Source organism: Haemaphysalis longicornis, unplaced genomic scaffold, assembly GCF_048455015.1.
Source record: "Haemaphysalis longicornis isolate Haplotype H1 unplaced genomic scaffold, Haemaphysalis longicornis Haplotype H1 scaffold_12, whole genome shotgun sequence".
NCBI classification, from domain to species: Eukaryota; Metazoa; Arthropoda; class Arachnida; order Ixodida; family Ixodidae; genus Haemaphysalis; species Haemaphysalis longicornis.
Genome location: NW_027526225.1, coordinates 113,677,731 through 113,692,624, shown reverse-complemented (window position 1 = coordinate 113,692,624; position 14,894 = coordinate 113,677,731). Strand labels below are relative to the sequence as shown.

Here is a 14,894-nt window from a genome sequence, read left to right as displayed (position 1 = left end):
CTTCGCCAGTTCACGTGCGTTGTCGCATTAAAGGAGCCATGAAGAGAAAATACAACTTGGTTTAATTTGAAAGAACTAGAATTCAGTATCTCACTCAGCTCCATTACAGCCCCAAAAGATGTTTTTTAACGAAAAAAAAAGCAAGAAGTATTTAAAAACTTTCAAATTTTGCGCCACAGTGACGTGTTATGAGAAAGAATGACGTCATACGGGCCAACAATAAAACATATTTTTCAGTGCGTTAACTGCACGTTGGCATTCAAGTGATGCGGTCAAATGGAACTAGAGGCCCCATTACAGACGTCCAGTCATGTGTCGTCGCGACAGGTCAGTTTGGCGGCCGCCAATCGCACAAACAAGGTTCCGTGACGTCATAGAACAGTTGCGGGAAATTGGCTAGGGGGTCGCGACTGCTTCACACGTTTTCTTTAATAACTCCGTTATTTGTTCGAAGATTGCGATGATATTGGCATCATTGTTATCGGGACTTAGCAGTCTCTCTAATAAACCCAACTTGTATTTTGTCTTCATGGCTCCTTTAATTTGGAAGCACCGACGCCGAGTTCACGAAGGCGGTTGCATTGGTCTCTAGCGCGCGGTCCACATTGGGAGAGATGAGAAAGGTTGCGGACAAAACGATCCAGTCCTGCCAGTCATGAAGAACTTTCAGCGGCAAGTTCGGAAATCCGTGTGAGCTAGGCAGCAGCTGGTCCCCAACGAAGGGAGAAGGGCCGGCAGCTCTTCTCTTTCCTCAGCCTTGTACCAGTACTGCAAGCCGCGTCAATTTTTTTACATCTTTTGGTGCAAAATGCTTCACCACACAGATGGGTGACACACGTCACAGGTTCCACAGAATGAGAGCTGTGCGCGGCTAAGGGGCACCTGTTCTACTTATGTGCAGTCACGTTCCGTTTAGACGCCGAAGGCACCGGTCTAACTTCGTTTCCACACCTGGCAACGTTCGCGTATGACGTGGCGAGATCCTAATCTGGAGCGCCCGCGTCAAGTTCCGTAGGAACCTAAGTGTCCTTTTCTTACAGTTTGCAGCAGCCGCCATTTTTCGTTTCGAAAAACTACTACGATTTACTGCCCAACGGGGCACTTAAAGGGACCCTGCAACATGCTTTTCCACTTTTTTGAAATCTTAGACGCTGAGAGAGCGTAGTCAACCAACTCAGCCAGAATATAGATTAAGGGGTTGCTGGTACCTCAGCCAACAATTACTGCTCTATGCCCATCAGATAATTTGGAAAATTGCTCGAAAGATTTTTCTTTCGGTCTGCGCGTTCTTCGACCACTGCAATTACGTCATTACAGCGGTGTAGAGGCTATTGGCCCGCTTTCCTTCAGTTGAAGCAATGACTGCATTCGATAACCACTGCAAAAAGAAATTCACAACAGCAAAGCAGATACGGAAGGCGCATCTGCTGCACGCGACGAGCAAATCACGCAGTGCTGCTCTGTGCTGGCGATAGCTATAGCCTTCGCAATGCTTCCATACGCGAAGGAAAGAGAGAAAGCGTTAATTGGAAGCGTTACAGAGTCCCTTTAAGACTTCCGCCTTAATTTGAACTGGAATATCTGAGGTGAACGAGCAGGGAAAATGGCTGAACAACAGTAGTACGCCAGCTGCCTGCAAGCTTAGCGCGCTAGACGTTGCGTTCCAGCACAGCATTAACGGTAACTTATGTACCGCTGCTGCCCATGTTGTGCACTACCGAGATAAACATCCACGCAGTGTGAGAAGACAAACTCCTCTATTCAGCGTCTTCTGTTTCTGCCATCGCCGGGCGGCACGCTTGCTAATGTGAGACCTTCTTAACGTGAAACATTTATACGATGTTCCAGCTAAATTCGGCTCTTTTTTTTTTTTTGGAAAGCGGTTGGGCTGTTTAAGTTTCGCTTAATAAATCACTTTGAAGTTCTCGTTCACTCACAGTGGAAAACAGGGAAAAGTGGGTCAAGTTGAAAGTACAGGAAAGTAGAGCGATGAAGTGTGGGATTGGGTGAAACACCATACCGTTCTTTGAAGCAATGCGAAAAAGTAATTCTCGTGAAGTAGTAGTTTGCTCAGCCATTCGTCCCAAATTTATTTTCGCCAGTCTCTCTGTATCACGCTGCTCCTAAAGCACAATTCCATCTCAAAAGCTACAGCCCGGTGAAATATTCAAGACGGAACGACAAACACACACATGACGGGAAAATGGGGTGCATGGTTGTGCAAGGGCACGGCGCGCGACAAGATACGCACGACTAATTAACAAATTAGCACACTACAACTTTTCGCCTGTACCCGGGCATCGTTTATTTCTAAGTATATTTACCACCTAGCCCTAACAAAATACCACTCTCGCCTTCACTTTGCGTATTAGTTCTCCATGCAAGAGATCCGTGTGTAAGGCATGTACAGTTGGTCGCCATACCATTTATACTAACCATATTCGCATCGCATTCCGTGAAGCATGTGAGCTAGGTTGTCCGGAAACTCCGACTAACAACTTCGGGAATGAGACGTCGTTTCTGATCTCTTCTGAGTGATCTCGTCTTCTGCGTGGTATAAACGGCAAGAAACTTCATTTCCTCATTGATCAAGGCAATGGAGAGACGTTGCTTTTTTGCTACGCCCTCTACTAGCAAATGAAGCCCCCCGGACCACTTCCAGGGCAGATTCTGTGCCTCACACGTGTCACAGCGTTGATTGGTGCTTGCTACTAATGCGAGCAAAGAAAAGTACGCTCGTCTGCAATACTCATTCGCTGCGACAGTCTGAGAAATAAGGATAATATGGGTGCTCTCTCTCTCTCTCTCTCTCTCTCTCTCTCTCTCTCTCTCTCTCTCTCTCTCTCTCTCTCTCTCTCTCTCTCTCTCTCTCTCTCTCTCTCTCTCTCTCTCTCTCTCTCTCTCTCTCTCTCTCTCTCTCTCTCTCTCTCTCTCTCTCTCTCTCTCTCTCTCTCTCTCTCTCTCCGAGCGTTCTCTGGCTCGCGAAATTGATCTGTCACCCGAGATCCAGTTACCGTTATCGTTACTATTGTTGGGGTGGGGTATAATATTTCGGCGCATGTTAAATAATACAAGGTGTTCCACAATAATGCTTAGGTGCTCCAGGTTATCACCTGACAACGTGCCAAATAACCCAAGTGAATCGTCTGTGGATTAAAGTCCGGTTCGAGCTTTGGTGAGGTGCCACCTTTGACTCCTAAAGTTGCTCGCATTAGTGAAACATTCTTTTTGTTTCCAATTTTCATACGTACGTTTCTGTACATGTTACTGTGTTTGTTTGCATATACACGTCTTTGTACTGGGTGAGCAAGCATCATTGCCCTAGTCATAGTTCCTCACTAAAGGCCGAACAGGATCTCACACCCTTTCGCCCATGTTAGGCACTACAGCTATTCCGTTTTCACATTCTGCGCCTCACACCAGTGGGAAGAACTATTTTTGCCTTCCTCTAGGAAAGAAACTCAGGGAAGCTTGCAATCGCGCGCAAGACTTGAATGGCGAAGCTGTTGTAGGTGAGCAGTGGCGGACACATAGTTTCAGTATCATTGTTCATTTGCATAGTTCATGTACTAGTAGTCATCGTCGTACGCATCGAAATCTCGTCGTCTCCTACGCGGCGAGTGGTGGATGCAAAGTCATCCTTCGCATTGTAGACTTCCACCAGCTCAACTGGTGAAGCTTGCACGAAGTCGCGCAAGGCTTGAACCGTATAGCTGCAGGATTTTTTTATACGTTATCACTGGAGGAAATGTCACCACGCATTTGTACAAGTTTGAAATTGTTTATTTACATGTTTCGTCATTGCTTCGCATTGTGCTAGTAGTAATCATCGTCATATGCTTCGATATCGTCGTGTCCGTCATGCCAAGCATTACATGCGCGGTAGCGCTTGGCGACAGCTGAGGCGCAGTGGTGGCGCATACGTGCACGACGCATGCGCGGCATTCCTGGGTTCCACGGAGCAGTTGTTTTGCCGCCTGGGGCGTTGTTGGTTGCTAAGCAACGCGAAGCGCTCCTGGAAGGTTTCGCCTTTTTTTTTCTTTTTTTTTTTTTGATAAAGCCACTGAGTGAGCCAGCTAAGCTGGCCGGTCGCCGCGAGGCACACGTCCACGGGCGCTCGGCATTTTCTTGGTATTTTTCCGCGTTACGCGCCACACATTGCTGCCGGCTACAACAGCTCCGCTGTTAATTCGCTTTTGTACGCACGGAGGGGAATGCATGATTAGAGTGTTTGCGGCAGTACATCCAACACGTTTGTTGCCAGTACGAGAACGATAATGGTCTTTATTTTGTGCTGCTACCTGCTACCTGCATTGCCTATGTAAACGTGGATCGCGAAATGTGTTAGGGAAGGCGGGTGGACAAGTTGGCATGGCTAAGTAGACAATACAGACGGAGGGCAAGGGTTCAAAGAGACAGTAGTGTCTAAATACGTCTCCAAATCGGTCACAGTAGCCAGAATTCTGTTTAAGTGCCCCGGTGAAAGAACACGTTTACTCCACTCGTGACGAACGCCCTCACCAGCCACACCATTTCAATGCCTGCGGGTGCACTGCCACGTCCATTCAAAGCTACATCCTCGTTCCAACATTGTCACGGCATACCCACGAGATAATGTAGGATTCGCGCATAGCAAAATTTTGTCTTCTGCCTTAGATGCCTTGCGTAGCCATGACTAAATAAGACCACGTTTTTTTTTTTTTGTCACCACTTGAATACTATCACGAGTACTATGGTTATAACCATCACGAGGGCAGTCGTTACAGTTTTTTACATTTTTTTTTTCACTTGATGTTCCTTGCTGCCGGCTTAATATACATTTTTTAGGTAGGACTACCCATCCGTCTTAATGAACGTTACGTTCGGAACACCAGGAAGGCAAAACTGTTGCCTTGGGATGTGGTCTTTGGTTTATATTGATCGTATGTCAGCGCGAACTTTCATGTCTGGGCGGTGTCCTTGTACTCTTGTGCAATTGAACCCCTTGAACAAACTTCAGTTGTGAGTATGGAGGCGTACACCTCCCCCTTCCTCCTTTCCTGTTGATTTGCACAACTTGCGCAATGACGCAAGGTGCAAGGTTTCACTTGGTTCAACGTGGGCTGTTCCAGGCGACGGCCAACGTTTCATCATGGGCAACTGAGGTCGCGTGGTGTAGGGGTGGACTGTGCTCCGAAAAGTAGGAAAAACAGCTGTCCCCGCATGCCTCTTGGACATCATGCACCCAATCGGACGTCGGGTCGCTCGGAGAAATATCTCACGCTTAGCATTCTAGCTTCTGGGGGACACAATGACACATATTGCTGATTTGCCTCGAGTAAGTTTGAAAAGGTGTTACTCAGACGGAGAAGTTGTCAGCGCACCTTAATAGAAAAGCTATAGGCCAGTCTGTTCTCTAGACACAGTCGCTCGGCCCCTCTCCCCTTACCTCGCTCTCGGCCTCTCATGCGGAGCTGTGCAATGAGCACGCTCGAGAGTTCTTACGAAGTACACAACCGTTACGCTGTCTATCGCTGCAGTGGCGCAGTATAAAAACGACCGCCCTCGTCGTTCTTTCAAAGCTATAATTAACTAAGTAAAATCGCACACAAGCGAAAAATTCTTAAACAGAAATGGCGCAGATAGCCCTAGGGGTGCACGGATGGCGAAGGAGTGGAGCTAACGGCCCCACCTAGCTTATTCTTGGTTCGGCTAAGTTAATGCGTAGTTATGTTTGGAGACTCAGCCAGGTTTTCTGCGCGTGGTTATGCTTCGAGCCTCAGTCAAGTTTCCTGCATGGTGTCGTCGTTAACCCCACAAATAGCAATGAACACTCGGTCATTAAAGTATTTACAATGTACGCGAGCTCGTAACTCCGTTTCTAGTGCAACTCGCTGAAGTTTCGCGACCGCTTCCCCTGCGCGATATTCGGGATTAAGTCCGAGTCGTCGCATCGGTTCTAGAGTAGCGGCTCGGCGACTTTCGCACCGCACTTCCTCTTCATCACTCGCCCCATCTCTCCCTTCGTCGAAGACCCGGCTGTTACAGCTTACGTGGATTCCGAACTTCCCGCTGACAGTTTTCTGTGACTGACAGGCCCGGATCGTTTCGTCGGCGTGGTTTCAGATCTCTCCCAAAGTGGACCGCGTTAGCGCGCCCTAGAACCGGCAGCAACCGGTTTTGCGAACTCGAGGCCTGTTAGCGCGAGCCTTTCTCTGCTTTCGAATTGAGGGGCGAATGCCTGTGAACTGGTGTGGAGAAGAGCACGCGAGAGACAACGCCACGAACGCTATTCAGAGTGTCCCCAAAGGTCGACAGGTGTCGGCGCGCGTGATGACATCATAGATAGGCGAGGCCTGGCGCCGCCTACGAAGCTGCGCGAAGGTCATGCCGGGCGCCCAGAGCTGGAGTTTTTTTTTCTTGGTATTTTTTTTGCTCATGCCACTGCACCTAGCTCAAGCACAAAAAGACACTAAAGGCGGCTAAAGCCACTGGACCAAGCTTAAGCATAAAAGGGCACTAAAAGCTGAATGAAATTTTGTTGCAACCGAAAAATCGTACGTTTCCGAGCTCTCTCGGCTTTTGTTCGACGAGAATGATGCGTTATTTGCTGAGAAAGAAGTAAATAAAGCTGGCATTTCTCTCTTCAGTCTTCTTTAGTTTTTTTCATGACGTAGCCAAATTGTCACAAACCAGGAGCGAGGGACCGGAGCGATCTCTGAACTCTCCCATTGGCAACGGTAGCATTTACGTCTGCAAGCCATGGCCGACGCCGGTAACATTTCTGTCGCCGAGGGGGCTGGCTTAGACTTTTATGACCCCCACGGAACGAGAAATACCTTTTTGGCATATCAGTTATGCCCTTCCCAACAACACCGCATAACCGCTGTCCACGGTTACCCTCTGCGAGGTGATAGGTCAAACAGGTACGGCGCGGGAGCTTTCTCCGACGCCGCTTTAGCCGGCTCCCGCGCGGCACCTTCCCGGCGCGGTAAGCAGTGCGTCAGTGAACAGCGATCAGTTAAGAGCGTGATATCCACTTCTAGCAGTCGAACTAGTAAGCTGACGGTGACGATGTCATTTTTGTACGCTCTATACATAAACCAAGTGCCGCATATTACAGCCTGAGAAAATTACAATTGAGTAGTCCTGCCCGGCTGCGTATTTCCAAACGCCTCGCTGCACAATTCACCCATGTGACATGTCTGTTCGCGCGATGCAGAACGGGAATTAAATGTCGCCATTGGCTACGCCCCAAACCTAAAGCGACCTAAAACATACCAAATCACTATTGTTAACAAAACAACACGTAAATTTGCGTAAAAAAATTAAATTTATAAAAAAACGGTACGTCATTATGGAAAAAAAGAGCTAAGAGATAGACCTGCTGTGGCTCGAACCCAAGCGGTCAGCGATAGTGCTCAGTACCCTACATCAAAGCCACGGAGCCAGAACCGTGAAATCTTGTTAGCAGGTGCTCAAGCGACCAGCATGCGCAGTGACGTCACACATGCCACGCGGGTGTTCTGTGCAGCGAAGAGTTTGGAAACACGCTGCCCGGCTACCCCAGGCCCAAGCGTACAGCCAGAGTCCTTCAATGCTTTCTGGTCATGAAACTTCACCATCACGCTATGGGAGAGCTTCGTTCGCTGCCGCGCCGCGGAGCTGGTGTTGATCGGAGGGCAGCCGGGGGCGTGGTCAGAGCGCGTGGCATGGAACGGACCACGGAGTAAGATAAAACAGAGGCTCGCCGGCTTATCAGCAGTGCGCTTTCGCTTTACGTGTCGTGGGCCGCTCAAATGGACTTTTCATTTCGTGAGTGGCGAAAAAATTTGCTGCGAACTGGCATGCTGCTACTGCGTTCCTGCCTGCCGGTCTGGCTACAGAGCAGCGGCGGCCGCCCGATGCCCTTCGATCTGCGGTGGTGCCACTCGGGGTGGCCTTTGTCCCCGTACGAAACTTGGCCGGGAGTTTCATGACCAGCGAAGCATTGAAGGACTCTGGTACAGCTATGCGACGCTTACGAATTTACAAGAGCGGCGTACGTCGAACGGAAGAACGCAAGGTAACTAACTAGTATTTCACCTTTCACGGGCGATAAGGATTGAACTGGGCGCTGGCACGCTTTGCAGATAGCAGCATCCGCACGTGGAGAACGTAGGATTACAAGCTTAGGCGGGTCGCTTAAACTTCTTGTTCCTTCTGCCGCTCCCTGTCGCGGTTATTACTTGCAGAATCTCGGGCGTTCACCGTCGTAGATTATTTACTTCTCTAATGGCGTACCAATGTAGGAAACGCCTTTTCCAAAGCGAAGCTAAAAACATAGTGGCCGACTCTAAAGCGTGAGGGAAGCAGCCTGTCTCGCAATGTATAAAAGCTGTATGCTTTGTTTTTTTAAAAAGCATGAGCTCACGTTAAGTTTTTATTTACATTTATTTCGCGTGCTCAACCACCTAAGAACTGTTTATGTCAGAGAAACTTTTGTAGATGCTTCCCCTGTGAGCTCTCGCCGTTTACAACTTTTGCGACGTCACAAACCGTTAATACCAAAAACCGTACGTGGTTTCAATACCCGTTTTCACTTTTCTGGCATTTTCTGCCTTATTGAATATATGGTAGTCGCGGGAATCGCGCATTTAGATTTGCGGCACCGCATTCTTTCTGTACAGGACATCTTGTTTTTACCCTTTAGTGTGCCTTTCAGCAGCTCCGCTGTTAGGACCGTTGTTTCAATTCACGCTTCGGGCCTGTTCTTCCATTTTCTTAATTGAGACGTGATTTCGCATTGAAAAATTGTTTATTCAACTTTTCCGTTCGGAGAAGCATTGATTTACACTGAAACAACAGCGAAAATGACCCCTCGCGTTTGCGTGGAATTGTGTGATGTAGTAGAATCTCGTTATAACGAACACTGATATATCGAATTCTCGGCTATAGCGAACTAAATACGAACTTTTGTTGGTTACGCTTTATTTCAATGACACTTATTATTAAATAACGCAACTGAAACCTTGAGAGCCGACGCAATATCGGATATAACGAAAAAAAGAAAAATTTGACCAGTGGGCTTAAAGGCTACTTGGGGAAACTGCCGGCGTCCGAAAGGGCTGAAGTAGAAAATGTCCTTTTGTTCGTGGACACTAGAAAACTTCATCCTGCTCAGTGCTGTGAATAGCCAACAGACGGCGATCAAACCCTTCCTTTGAAAAAATTAGGACACCGGCCAGGTTTATCAAATGAACTCTGTTCTCTTTTAATTTCCCGTTTCATGCTCTGGTTCATCGAGCTCGAAATTCTACAACGAGAAAGGCAATGGTTACATTGTTTACCGTAGGTTCGAAGCTTAAAATAATCCGTTTTCGTATCAGCGACTTTTTCGGGACCCAGATTACCGATTCATTTGGACCGGTTTTTATCTCCACTGTTATTAAGGAACAATAAGGAGTATCGGATATAACAAACTAAATTATTGTCCCGACACTGCTTTGTTATAAAAAGGTTTGACTGTACGTGTCAAAGACAAGGGGAGCAAAGCCCAGTAATTAGGCGGATTTGCCACGTTCTAAACGCCACATGACCCCAGATACAAACTCAATGCCTCAAAACCCGCAGTTTGAGGGTTTCTACCTTCTTTAAAAATCCCGGCATTCGGAGAGAGCTCGGCAAAAGTTCGTTGCTATTCTTTCCATGTGTCGTTTCTCTCTGCCCGAGTCATTCTACTGGAACCTAAGCGGCTTACCTTCCAAGCCTCTGAATAATCCGCGCCAGAGCGCACGTGTTCGCCCTGCGCTTTGTGGATTAATTTAAAGCAGAAAAAAATGTGCGATGTGCTCTTCCGCGTCTTGTTACCGACGCAAAGCCGGTATCGACGATCCGAATCGGCCACTGCCAGTGTGTTTTCGGCGCCGAGCACCGACCTAAAGGTCAGAAAACCAAGCCGGGCCCGCTTTTAAGCTTCGACGAACGGCAAAAATTGTTCTTGTCGGAGTGTGCTTTGTTGAACTTTGGCTGTGGACTGTCAATGAGTTTAAGCTGATTGCTCTAGAAGGCTCAGACACACACAGAAGGACCTACGACAGAGGTCCGTATTGCGCATAGCCACAGCAGAACCAGGAGCTTGTTACTGTGTCTAAGGGTTTTAAAGACGATAGTCTTGCTTAGGCTACTTAAACCCAGAAATTTTCGTCTGTCTGTCTGTCTGGCTGTCTGTCTGTCTGTCTGTCTGTGACTCGATTCAGCCAGCCAATCAATGTGAAACTAGGTCTGCGCAATAGTCTTATATACTCACAGCCAAATCTAAACGTCTAAGTCCGGCTGATATGTTGACCTTGTAAACATTGTTGAACAAGACCAAGAAATTACGCAAATATAAGACAGAAAATTCATACACAAGGAATATTTACAGTGTTCCTTTACAGCCACTATCACTTTGGCGGCAGTTTAAGAATTCAAGGGGCAACAGTTACGAAAGGTTCCACTAGATAGGTTCCACGTTCTGCCTGGAAAGCACGTGGACTGGGGCAATGCAGTTTTATAAACGTTGAAGTAGGGCGCCGCGATTCACCGCGTCTCTGCCGTACGCAAGCGCTGGCATCCAGGCACTCGGCTGAAGCAGTGGAACGCGGTAAATTTAAATTCACTTAAGCAAACCTTTAGTGGGTTTACCTTGGGAGGAGCGCGACGCAAGAGGGACAACATGAGAGGTGAGCGGGAAAGCGAAAGTGAGCATTTGCTGGGCAAAGGTCGACAAAGACTATCGTCTTTTGTGGACATTTGCGAAGGAGTAGATACGCGGCTAATTTTTCATTCTCGCGTTCTATTTTCGGCCCTCGATTCCATTATTAATACGCGTTGTTACGTTGCGACGCCAAAATGAGGATTACATAGGAATTGCGCGAAGAGAAACCGTTCGCACACACGCATGGAAATACGTGCGCACGCACGCGCTCGTAAATACCTTCCTTCCTTCCTTCCTTCCTTCCTTCCTTCCTTCCTTCCTTCCTTCCTTCCTTCCTTCCTTCCTTCCTTCCTTCCTTTCCCTCTATTTCTTTTTCCCAATGATTCATTCATTCATTCATTCATTCATTCATTCATTCATTCAGTTGTTATATATTTCTCATTGTCCATCCTGTTTTGCGTCTTTTTTTCTTCGCGCTGAATAACTTGTAGCTCTAGTGGGAGTGACCACTGATATGAGATGTCGCAACCAGAAAGTGCCGGTACAAAGAGACAGACATATTTACGCGTTTAAGCACTCACTTTCTTTCAGTCCCCATCCCACAACTCCGACGCACGCCAGGTCAAACTTCCGTCGTCCCCTCGGTGAAAGACAACCCAAATCGGCTTAGCGTCTCAACTATCTGCCGACTGGATCCCTCCCTACGCATCATCGTCCTCCAATGCAATTGGCATTCGTTTATGATCCGGAAACAGGAGCGTTCGGATGACCGCTAGATTCTTTCGCTGCTATCACGTCTTTCGGAAGAAAGGCATAGCCACCTCTTTTTTTTACGGGCGCCCCTAATAGCCAGGAGGTTTAGCTGAAAGCGGTATTCATGGAATCTTTGAAGGCAGTTTTGCTTTGGCGAATTAAACGCGTAAATATTGGTCTGCCTGTATATCTGTCCGTCGTTCCATCTGCCCCTTGATTCAAAAACCTGGACAAAAGTTAAAGGAATTCTTGAATGAGATTTGTACATAGGAAAAACACTTTTAAACAACTAAATATGGCGGCAATATCCATACTGGTCACCATTGGTGAGCAAAAAGAAAAGTTTAGCTATATTTGAGGCAAGACATCAACACATAGGTGTCATTTACATTGTTTTTTTTTAATTTATAACACATGAACGGTTGATTTGTGGGATACAAAATATACTCTTCGACAAATGTTTCGACCACCAGAAACAAAATGAGCTTGCGGCGCCCTCTCGTGGAATTGTTCCAACTTTAAAAAGTAACAAAAGTTTCCACTAGATGGCGTCGGCAGTGGAAAGCGGCAAAATAGAAATTACTTGAACAAACCTCTGCTGTATTTATCGTGGGAGAAGAGAAACGGGAAAAGGAAAGCGGTATAGGTTGGCGGGAAAGAGAAGAGAGGCGTTTACGTCGCAATTGTGTCAGCAGACGACCGTCTTTTGACGACATTTGCAGGGAAGTGAGCGATTTTTTTATTATCGGAGCATGTGCGATAATGCCGATCTACTCTTGCGCCGGGATATTTGTCCTGTGCCCTCAAAACATTCTTTCAACGAATATCGGTAAGTCCTTTGCGATGCTACTCCGAATACTGCGTACCCTAATGGTAGCTCTGTGCATCGCATTTTTCTACATTTTTTTACCTTGCAAAATCGACAGGAAGGAGAGAAGCACGTTGACGATATCAACTCCCACCTATATGTATAAAGACAATCTGAATCGTTACCCGTGAGGCAATCGCGTGGCTCATTACTGGTGACGACGTCACTAACACAATGAAAAAATCAGGGACACTAAACTTGCCAATAGGGCATCACAATAAATAGTGCGCCTTGAAAACATTTCCCGCACTGCGAGGCAAAATAGCGGTACAAAATCATAGGTTTTATTAGTTGTCTTTTCAAGCCTCTTGAAGCTCTGTTTTGGACGGCGGAAGTGCTGACGATCCCGCGGTCTACTCGGGCTCTGCATCGTGGCAGCCAGCTTCAACATAGCGTCCGAACGATGTCTATCGGGCAATGTAACCTACGCCTGGCCGGCTTAAGAGAAAAAAGGAGGCCGCCTGGTTCTTGCTGTGGCAGGAAACTAAACATCCCCCTCGCGAGGGGCACGATCAATGCAGAGCATTTCCGGGGGTGCACGACGTTAAGTAGTTGGCGTTACGTTAATGCTGTTGCACTTGTTGCTGTTGGTTGTTGTATTGTAATTAAATGAGGAGATGTAATTACGTGGTCACGTGACATCATTTATTAGCAGGTGGGTATGACATCATTTATTACCAGGTGGGTATGATTATTGTGGCGCAGTGGGAAGAGCACCATGTACCTCGGGTTCAGCCCACAGGTAGTGAATGCGTTGTATCAGCAACTTCTTGACGTAGTTTGAATGAGTCAAGGATATAAGGCGCGTTCGTAGCCCTTCATTCTGTGTCGGCTTTGTGGCGCAGTGGGTAGAGCACCATGTACCTTGCATTCCGCCCGCAGGGTCGTGGGATCGAAACCAGGCGCCGGTAAGTATTATTTTTTTATATGGTGTAGGGGGAGGGGTGCGGACTACTACGGACAACTAGAACGGGTGACATAGTGAGTTAAAGAAATGCTCTGCATTTAAAAAAATGTGTCCGTACAATATCGAAAAGGCTTCCCAGAACAATTTTACGCTGCTCGATATACCAGCCTACGGCTAACGCGCAGCGTATGAGTAGTACAAGCATTGAAAGCTGCTGAAGAGTTATACAACCGCACTAGGATATGCTACGAAGCCTCGGCTACACTGCTGAAATTTACGTTTTCGGGCAGGTGCGTTTTAAGTGCTGAGAACTTTAGGCGCCCGGTTTGTCGTCGTAGGTCATCTGCGGTCAGGGAATCTGGCCCGCACCCGAACAGAGGTTTGGGAAAAATAAGCGCGTCCCCTGGTCGGGATCGAACCTGGGTACCTCGCGTTAGGAAACTGATGTGTATCCCAGTGCGCCACAGAGGCGCGCATTACTTATTTACAAAGTGTTGGGGGTGATCCTTGCGGTGCCCCGATGACACGGAGGCTGCCGTTGCTGGGCCTCAAATGAGTGCACCTTAATATCATACAAGACAACGTCCTTAAATAACGCAGTAATTACCCCAAATAATGAAAACTCAATCCAGTGGCTCTTTATAGGCATTTTCATGAGCGTCGGCGCCCTCTCTTGGCTACTTGTGGTATCACGCCACGTTGATACTGACACTAGTCAAGAGAGGGCGCCACAGCCCCTCTGGAGAATAACTGCTCCGCACTTCGACAGCTTTCACGTTGAGTGAAGTGCCTCATTTTTTAACAGCGAAGCTGTTGCACAAGCCGTAAGTTTTGTGTGGCAGTGAAAATGCCAAGAAAATGTGGAGCGCTCGTGCGCGCGTGCCTCGCGACGACCGCCGGCCCCCCCGCTCCCGTAGCGGCTTTAACAAAAAAAAAAAAATACCTCCAGCGCTGCCATCAAGCGCTACCCCAGCATGTAATGCTTGGCGTGAGGAACATGATTATTTCGACGCCTATGTCGATGACTACTACTATCGCATTGCGAAACAACGATGGAACATGTAAATAAACATGTAAATAACATGTAAATAAATGTAAAAAAAACATGTAAATAAAAATTTCAAACTTGTAGAAAATCGTAGTGATGTGTCGTTCAGTGTTCACGTATAAAGAAAACCTGCAGCTTCGCTATGGTTCAAGCCTTTCGCGACTTAGGGCGAGCGTCGCCAGTTGAGCTGGTGGAAGTCTACAATGCTGAGGATGACTTTGCGTCCACCATTCTCCGCGAAGAAGACGACGACTTCTTCGATGCATATTAAGACGACGATTACTAGCATCGCTACTATGCAAATCAACGATGATACTGAAACTTACGTTTTCGGCAATGCTCACCTACACCAGCTTCACCATTAAAGTCTTGCGCGTGAGTGCGAGCTTCCGGAAACTTTTTATTTAGGATATAGTTTCTAAAAAATAAAAAGCGCCAAAAACAACTAAGCCCAAGCAAAATAGTACGAGCACACACAGCACCATTTCTGTTCGCCCCCTCCTTCTTGTGTGCCATTGTTTTTGCTCTGCATATTTTTTGCAATGTACCAACTCGCCCAATCTTCCGCCTTAGCAAATGAGATTTCTACCTCGCTCCAAGGAACCATTTCTACCCTCGCACGTGCGTTACGACACATAACCACAGAACCTTATCCTAAACC

At 47.4% G+C, this 14,894-nt stretch overlaps 1 protein-coding gene across 6 annotated transcripts in view; it reads left to right on the top strand.

The window, feature by feature from the left end:
• LOC144163308 (multiple PDZ domain protein-like) overlaps positions 1 to 14,894 on the top strand; it is a 364,611-nt gene that overhangs the window by 264,860 nt on the left and 84,857 nt on the right. The window contains exon 1 of one of the 6 annotated variants that reach the window (XM_077694237.1): positions 7,887 to 8,044. The exons of the other annotated variants lie outside the window; for them this stretch is intronic. The gene's annotated coding sequence lies outside the window, so the exon portion shown is untranslated. Of the gene's footprint in view, positions 1 to 7,886; positions 8,045 to 14,894 lie in introns of those variants that run through there. 6 annotated transcript variants of the gene reach the window in all.